Raw genomic sequence first — 9,713 nt, forward strand, 5'->3', positions numbered from 1 at the left:
TGTAATATAAACATTCGTGTCAACATTTTCTAAAACAGAAATCACAGGTTCGGGGACTTCCCTGGTGGTCCAGTGGCTGAGACTCTGCTCGCCCAGTGCAGGGGGCCTGGGTTCTATCCCTGGTCAGGGAACTTGATCCCGCTTGCTGCAACTAAAGATCCCGCATGGCCACAACTAAAGATCCCCCATGCCACAAGGAAGATCCCACATGCCAAGACTAAGACCCAGTGCAGCCAAATAAATATTAAAAAAAAAAAAAAAAAAGGAAATCAGAGGTTTAGAGATGCTGAGTAACTTGCCCGAGTAAGTGGTGAAGCTAGGCTTTAAACCTTCATCTTTCTCCTAAACATTATATATTTATAAACATTATAAATATTTTTAACATTATACCATATTGTCTGTGTTTTGTTCCTCGCATAGAAGAAAATTAGAGAGGAGAAAAACACAGCTGCTAGACTCAAGAGTGAGGGGAAAGGGAACTATTTATTATGCTTTTGATCTTCTCCAATACACATGGGGCAGGACTGTTCCAGGATGGCAGTTAGGTTAATTCTGTTTGCTTTTTTTTCTTGGCCCCTAGGCTGGAAGTGGCTTCTGACCACCCCAGCAGCTAGTGGCACCTGACAGTATGTGGGGCGGCAGCAACAATATCTGCTCACACAGTCTTCCTCCAGACGGCCTACCCACAGCCTGCTCCCCTTCACACAGGCAGAATGAAAGCATCAGCATTCCCAGACCATGACGCTTGCCAAGAACTCAAATGCTTATTCAACAGAACAAATATGGTTGAAGACAGTTTATGATCTGATTATATGTGTAGGCAGAGCAGCTGCCCCAGCACCCTTGATGATCTGTGCTAATGGGAGGAGTTGGGACCCGGTGTGACGCCCACACCACTTGCACTTGGAGGGGTTTTATTTGGCTCGGGAAGAGTGAGGTCAAGAAATGTTAACTTAGGGCTCCTCCTGGGCTTCAGGGAGTCCCTGAAATTCTATGCAAACTTTGTGTGTGTATGGATGAGGGGCTTTAATTGTTGTCAGATTTTCAGAGGGGACCCTGACCCCCAAAGATTAAGAATCATTACTTTGAGACTAATTCAGATAATGCTTTGTTGATTTAATATTAACTGGAGCTAATTTAAAATTAGTTTACCTTTCTGTCTGGTTATCTAGGTGGTGGGAAAATGTTAAGTAGAGTGGAAAATGTGTCATTCATTAACCAGTGGTAGTTTAAACCAGCAGTGAAGAGCCAGGGTCTGGAGCTTTGTTTTTCTCTAGCACATGGTCTTGGGCAAGGAATTTAAACATTCTGAGCTTCAGAATGGGTTGATAACTACAGTTCTACCTCATGATGTTATTATGAGGGTTAAGCAAGGTAATAAACACAAAGTCTTTAGCACTACCTAAGGTTAGCCATTATTATTACTTGTTCTATTATTTCTTATTTAACCAAGTGGAATCACTATTGGTGGCAGAGTCTTTGTGGCAAGAAGATGTGAAGGTTGTCCTTCCAATTCCCTCACATGCTCAGGACAGGCTGGGTCCTCCCACGTGATTCCTCCTTTCTCCTCCCAGATCATTTAAAGCTGGCATAGTCTTAAGGCCAGTTCGAGAAACACCTTCTCAATATCTCCCAGCACATTGCCTATTCCAGCCTGGTTTATCTCTTCTTTTTTTTTTTTAAATTTTTAAAATTGAAGTAGTTGATGTAAAATATCATATACGTTACAGGTGTACAATATAGTGATTCACAATTTTTAAAGATTATACTCCACTTATAGTTATTATAAACTATCGGCTATATTCCCTCTGTTGCACAAAATATACTTGTAGCTTATTTTATACATAATTGTTTTTACCTCTTACTCCTATACTGCCCCTCCCTCCTCTCTCTCTCCCCACTGGTAACCACTATATATATCTCTGAGTCTGCTTCCTTTTTTGTATATTCACTAGTTTGTTGTATTTTTTTAGATTCCACATATAAGTGATATCATACAGTATGTCTTTCTCTGACTTATTTCATTTAGCATAATGCCCTCCAAGTCCATCCATGTTGTTGCAAATGGCAAAAATGCATCCTTTTTTATGGTCGAGTAGTATTTCATTGTATACATATACCACATCTTCTTTATCCATTCATCTGTTGACAGACACTTAGGTTGTTTCCATGTCTTGGCAATTGTAAATAATGCTGTTATGAACATTGGGGTGCCTGTATCTTTTTGAATTAGTGTTTTTGCTTTTTTTGGATATATACTCAGGAGTGGAATTGCTGGGTCATATGGTAGTCCTATTTTTAGTTTTTTGAGAAAACTCCATACTGTTTTCCACAGTCCATTTTAGCCATTTTAAGTGTACTATTCAGTGGCATTAGGTACATTCTCATTGTTGTGCAACCATCATCACTATTTCATATCCAGAGCTTTTTCATCATTCCAAACTGATACTCTGTAACCATTAAACAATTAACTCCCCTTTGCCCCCTTCCTCCAGCCCCCGGTAACCACCATTCTACTTTCTGTCTCTGTGAATTTGACTATTCTAGGTAACTCATATATTGCGGAATCTGACAACATTTATCCTTTTGTGTCTGACTTATTCCACTTAGCATAATGTTTCCAAGGTCATCCACATTGCAGCATGTATCAGAATTTCATTCCTTTTTAAGGATGAATAGTGTTCCGTAATGTATATAACTCATTTTGTTTATCCATGCATTTGCTGATGAATATTTGGGTTGTTTCCACCTTTTGGCTATTGTGAATAATACAAAATTTGTTTGAGTCTCTGTTTTCAATTCTTTTAGGTATTTACCTAGAATTGCTGGATCATATAATAATTCTAGTATCCAGAGACCTGACCTTGGGTCTTCATTGTGTCCAAAGATCTATTTGCTAAGGGTATGGGACAGGGAGCTGTTCTTCTATCTCTGCATCCTCAGTGGCTATGCACATTAGGCTGCCTGTAATCCATCAATATAATGGTACCTTGTGTTTCCACTGAGCATTTACTTTGTGCTAGTTTCTGTGCTGAGCATAGTGTCTTTTGCATGACTCTGTGAGGTAGATTTGATTATTACCCCTCTTTTGTAGATTAGGAAACTGAGGCATAGGGGTGTTTTAATTAATTAAGTTACTTATATTTTTGGCTGTGTTGGGTCTCGTTGCTGTGCGCAGGCTTTTCTCTTGTTGTGGTGAGCGGGGTCTACTCTTTGTTGCGGTGCACGGGGCTTCTCATTGTGGTGGTTTCTCTTGTTGCCGAGCACAGGCTCCAGGAGTGCGGGCTTCAGTAGCTGTGGCACACAGGCTCAGTAGCTGTGGCTCGCGGGCTCTAGAGTGCAGGCTCAGTAGTTGTGGTGCACAGGCTTAGTTGCTCCGCGGCATGTGGGATCTTCCTGGAACAGGGACTGAACCCGTGTCCCCTGCATTGGCAGGCGGATTTCTAACCACTGTGCCACCAGGGAAGCCCATGGGGGTGTTTTATAACTCTCCAAGGGCACACAGATTGCAGATTCTGAGCTAGGATTTGAACCTGGACAACATCATGGTAGCTCCCATATGTTTAACCTGTATGCAATTCTACTTTCTCAAATAGAGTGACCATTAAATTAGTCAGCCAAGATTGAATTTATTTGCCTAGAAGACATAAACAGCTTATGTGGGATAATTACAATAAAAATCAAAGATATAAGTGAAAAAGCTAATGTAAGAAGCCTCTGTGGTTTAACAGGACCTCTGTTGGGAGCTCCCTTCTATATCTGTGTTAAAATTTTTTTCTTAGCCTTTGTATATGAGAGGGGCCTTGTACGCTGTGTAGAGGAGCTAGTTTGCTTTCTATTTGGAAGCATAAATCCTCGATTCTACGAAGTTTTTAAGGGTAACCTAGCAGACCTACCAAAATGTACTCTAGGGTGTTGAAATTTGCAATGAAATGTATCACTAGATGGCAGTATAAACCAATTTTTAAAAATCCAACTGCTTTCTAACTCTGTATAGTAAATTAAGCTCTAGGAAAGCACCATCTTTTTTTTTTTTTTTGCACCATCGTTTTTGACAAGATCAGGGCAACTGTATTTAATTCAAAATGGCTTTTAATCACCTAGAAGAGAATTCACAAGCTTTTTAAAGTTAAAAGACCTGAAAAGTGTAAAGGCTTTTATAAGGAAAGCTGCTTCTAAAGTGTTAGAAATTCCTGCTTTGGGAGAAGACAAAGTTTTAAGTAAATGTTTTGACTTGAGAAAGTCCATCAGCAAGGTAACATCACATCCACATACTTCTGGGATTCTTTCAGTCGGCCATCTTGGTTTGGATAAGAAGCAACCTTTAGTCCATAATTGAAAATACAGCTGTCAATTTAGTCCTTGGGGAAGTTCCTTTCAGTTAATGCCAGAGAAAAAGCCAGTATTTAAGTAATTCAGGAAGGTAGAATTGACCCGCTAGGTTGGTTTGACATCTGAGCCCCTGGGCCTATGGACTTGTGGTTGAGATAATGAAATAGATCTCACCCATTAGAAGGGAATTCCCAGCTTTTTACTTGAGAGGGGGCATGGCAGGCAGTGAGAAGAGAGGTAAATGCATTTTCTTATCTCAGTTCACCAAGGTTTGGCCCTCACAGGATGAGAATTTTAATGATCTAACTGTTACCCTGCCTAGGAGAGAGAATTAATGTTTCATTTCAGAGAACGCCTGGAGTCAAAATGGAAAACTAACTTAGAAATGGATTCTTTCTTTTTTTTCTCTCCAGCTGTCATATGTAAATTATAGTCTCTTTTAGAAAGTTCACAGGGAACCAGCATCAAAGAAGTGGAATCCAGCCAATCCCTCCAAGAAACTGAAATTTCAGGACATGCCTTTCGAAAGGCAAACACAGGCTGACTCCTGCCCACACACCATCAAGAGCCTAAGTGTACCTGAAAGCCATTGTCAAAACACGGAGTGAGGACACCCATGGTCAAGAACATCTTGTGACCTTATGGGCAAATCATTTAACCTCTCTGAGCCTCAGATTCCACATTTGTTAAATGGGCATAATAATAGCTCACAAGGGTGTGGTGAGGGCGAATGAGATAATGGATGTGAAAGCACTTGTAGGCTATATGGTGCCATCCATATATTGGCTATTATTGCTTTTGACATGTCAGCCCACACAACCCCACTGTCACCCTTCCTCCCTTCCCCCGACACACACACACACACACACACACACACACACACACACACACTAATGTAGACTGAGCATTGTCTTTGTTTTCTAATGCCCCACACCCATCAATCTTCACCTCTTACTCTCCATTTCCACAACCAAAAAAAGTCTCCTACATGGACTTTCTGCATCTAACCTAGCCTTGCTTGACTCCATCCTGCTCACTGCTGAAGAAATAATCCTGTTAAAAACTCACTTTGATTATATATCTTTCCCCTATTCAAAAACTTTCAATGGTTTCCTATTGTCTGCAGAATAAAGTCCAAACTTCAAAGTAGCTGAAATGAAAAGCCATTGACAATCTGGCTCTCGGACCTAAATAACATCAAAGAGAGGGCCACACGGAAATCAGAATGTAAGTGTTAGTGCTGATAAATGCTACGTCGGAGGATAGGTGATTTGGCCACAAGCGTTTGCCAGCAATTTTTTCTTCCTCCTCCTTCAATCTTGACCTTGAGAAAGTCCATCTGAGGCTTGTCTTCCTCTCCGGGGTCATTTTAAATGAATCTTCCCCAACTTTCTATGCATTCTAGCCTCCGCAAGTTTCCTGTACTCACTCACCTGTCCTGGAGCATGCTCTACCATGATATTTATAATAGTTTACTTTTTGAGAGTTCGTTTCTTTTTTTTTTTGCAGGCTCAGCAGCCATGGCTCACAGGCCCAGCCGCTCTGCGGCATGTGGGATCTTCCTGGACCGGGGCACGAACCCGCGTCCCCTGCATCGGCAGGCGGACTCAACCACTGCGCCACCAGGGAAGACCGAGAGTTCGCTTTCTTGATGGAAGTCAGAAACTCATAACCCACTGGCTGAACCTGACTCCTAGATGTATTTTTGATACTCACAATGTTGGTCTGCACTGTGTTGAACAATGTGCCAACTTACTGGACAATTGATATTATAAAAAATTCCATCTTATCTTGAGAAACTCAAAAAGCTAGCAACAAATCCTAGTCTCTCAGATTCAAATGGCTATGACTGACTTCTTGTAAAAGTTGTCTATATCGCTGCCTCCACCTCCTCAATTTCAACTCTCTTCCCTAATTCACTGCTCATATTTTATTTCTATTATTTCACAAAGACTGTTTTGTCAATGACACGTTACCCCCATAATTTCCAAATCCAGTGGTCTCCTCTCTGCTTTGTCTTACCTGACCTTTCAGCAGCATTTGACACTTAATTACTCTTTGCTTCTTGAAATACTTTTTCCCCAGGACTTGGCTTCCATTATACCCCATGTCATGGGTTCCTCTTAATCTTCTTTGTTGGCTCCTATCCTCTGCCCCACTTCCTTTTTTTTTTTTTTTTTAAAGATGAGTTCAGTTTTGGGGCTTCCCTGATGGCGCAGTAGTTAAGAATCCGCCTGCCAATGCAGGGGACATGGGTTCGAGCCCTGGTCCGGGAAGATCCCACATGCCGCGGAGCAACTAAGCCCGTGCGCCACAACTACTGAGCCTGTGCTCTACAGCCCGCGAGCCACAACTACTGAACCCCACGCGCCTAGAGCCCGTGCTCCGCAACAGAAGAAGCCACTGCAATGAGAAGCCCATGCACCACAACGAAGAGTAGCTCCCGCTTGCCGCAACTAGAGAAAGCCTGTGTGCAGCAACGAAGACCCAATGCAGCCAAAAATAAATATAAATAGTTAAAATAATACTTAAAAAAAATAAATTGACTTACAAAAACTAGTCTTTAAAAAAAAAGATGAGTTCAATTTAAAAAAAATATTTATTTATTTTTGGCTGCATCAGGTCTTAGTTGTGGCATGCAGGATCTTTCACTGTGGCACACAGGCTCTTCGTTGCAGCATGCAGGCTTCTCTCTAGCTGTGGCACATGGGCTCCAGAGCGTGTGGGCTCTCTAGTTGTGGCATGTGGGCTCTCTAGTTGTGGTGTGCAGGCTCAGTAGTTGCGGCACGTGGGCTTGGTTGCCCTGCAGCATGTGGGATCTTAGTTCCCCACCCAGGGATCAAACCCACGTCCCCTGCATTGGAAGGTGGATTCTTAACCACTGGACCACCAGGGAAGTCCCTCTGCCCCACTTCTAAAGTCAGCGTGGTTTGGGCTTGGTCAGGGTCCTCTTCTCTATTTGTACAATCTTCCTAAATGATCATATCCAGTCTCAGAGCTTTAAAAGTCATCTATTTGCCATGTCTACTAAATTTGTTTTGTTTTGTTTTGTTTTCTACCATGGACTTCTCCTTAGGAATCCACATGTCTACATCTAACTGCCTATCTAACTTGCCATCTCCTCTTGAATTTTTATAAGCATCTTGAACTTAAACATCACAGAAAAGAGTTTTTGGATTTCCTTCTCCTAAACCTCTTCCTCCTCCCCTTCTTCCTATGTCAATGAATGGCACCACCATCTGCTCTCAGAGCAAAAATTCAGTAGCTCTCTTTCCTCATCTTCCACATTCAATCCATCAGCAAGTCTCCTATTCCCCCAACACATATCTGTACTAGATGCTGTGACGTGCCCCTCAGAGGGGACTAAGGGACTTATGCCCACAGCTGCTGGATGTGTTGCCAACTCACAGCCACTCTGCCCTCTCTGGAAATTGCCCTCCCCTGAAGAGAGCCACCACACTCAAGGTCACACCCCTTTCCTGGGGGTAAGCAAACCATGTACAGTGACAGATGCTTGAGGCCCGACTCCTAACACAGGATGACTCTGCTGAGGCCTTCACTGAGACTGCATCACAGCCCAACTTCTCCTTCTGCCCAACCTGCTCCCTTCCTTTCCCTTTTATTTCCCTGTCAAGGGTGTTGATGCTAAGAGCCCCGAATTATACACTTATTTCACCCTGATCTTTCTCAGAGTCAGCATCCCAGGAAACCCAATCTGCAACATCATCCCAAATTTATCCACCTCTTTCCATCTTCACTGCCTCTTCTAGTTGAAGCCACCACCTTCTCTTACCCTGACTACTGCAGTAGCCTTCCCCCAATGTCCCTGCTTCTACTGTTTTCCTCACAACTGTCAAGTTATCTTTTAAAATATTCAATTTGTTTTATCTTATTTCATTAGATAATATTTGATACAAAAATGTGATATATATGTATGTTTTGAATCTTTAAAAAAAGTGAAAAATGAATGCAAAAAGAACGCAATGCAGAAAACTTAGTATGAATGTTATTCTCACTAGATGTTCAAATCTGGCTTAGCACAAGTTTTGTTTATACTATTTTGCATTTTTACAAACTTAAATCACTTTGGCTCATATACTTGCTATAAAGTGTTGGCAACAAAATTCTTCAGATTCACATTGTTTGGCCGCATTATTTCTAACAGATATAGATTTACTTCCAGTTTAAGAGAAAATAATATTTACTGTTGGTGCATGGTCAAGTATATTTTAAAGATTCAGTTAGTGCTTTCATCTAAAAACTTGTTTTTTCTTAAAATGCTGACATCTTCATTGAAATATATCTATATATATGCATGCATTCCACTCAGTTAAGATCTGGAACTATTGAAATTGCCTGTATACCTTTCCTTGATTATAATCCCTCCCAACTCTCCAGAAGTAATCACAACCATGAGATTTGTTTTTATCATTTCTGTACTTACAACTTTATAGTTTTATCATATAGATACTTATCACTAAACAAACAGTTTAGTTCTCCTTTGTTTTTGAGATTTATAAAAATGAAGCCATAGTGTATCTGCTGTTTTTTTCCCCACTCAAAAGTATATATCTAATATAATATAATCATTTATGTTGATATTTGTAACTTATGTTTATTCATTTCCATACTTATAGTAGTATTAATTCATCAATTTAATAAGTTAATTATCCACATAAATAAATCCACAATTTATTTATCTATTCTCTGTTGATAAATATTGGTATTTTCCATTCTTGTACATGTTTTTTGGTGCTTATGGGCAAGAATTTCTCAAGCGTTATACCTAGAAACAGAATTGATGAATTTATTTAGTGTATGCAAATGCTCAATTTTACAAGATAATGCCAAATTATATTTTGAAGTGATTATACCAAATTTTACTTTTACTAACAGTATAAGAAAGCCTATTGCTATAAATCATACTAGTGCTTTAAATTTATGCCAATAAAATGGACATTATCATTGTGCAATTAATTAACATTTTTAAATTACTAATGAAGTTGAGTATCTTTTCATATGTCTGCCATTTGTTTCCTTTTCTATTAAATTCCTATACATGTCTTTTGTTTGATTTTTCCTTTTTTTTTTTTTTGGCTTTTAGGAAATTGATTTTCAAGAGTTCTTATATATTCTGTATTGTTATCCTTTACCACTAATAAAGTTAACAAATATTTTCTCCCAGTTTGTGGCTTTTAGCTTTCTTTATGGAATATTTTCATGAACAGAAGTCTTTTATTTTAATCTAGCTGACTTTATTTCCTTTATGATTTCTGTGTTTTGTTCAATAAATCTTTCCCTTTCCTTAGGTTATATTTTCTTCTAAAAGTTAAATTTTTGCTTTTCACAGTTAAGTCCTTAATTCATATGGAGTAGATTTT

The sequence above is a fragment of the Pseudorca crassidens genome, chromosome 8 (assembly GCF_039906515.1).
Source record: "Pseudorca crassidens isolate mPseCra1 chromosome 8, mPseCra1.hap1, whole genome shotgun sequence".
NCBI lineage: Eukaryota > Metazoa > Chordata > Mammalia > Artiodactyla > Delphinidae > Pseudorca > Pseudorca crassidens.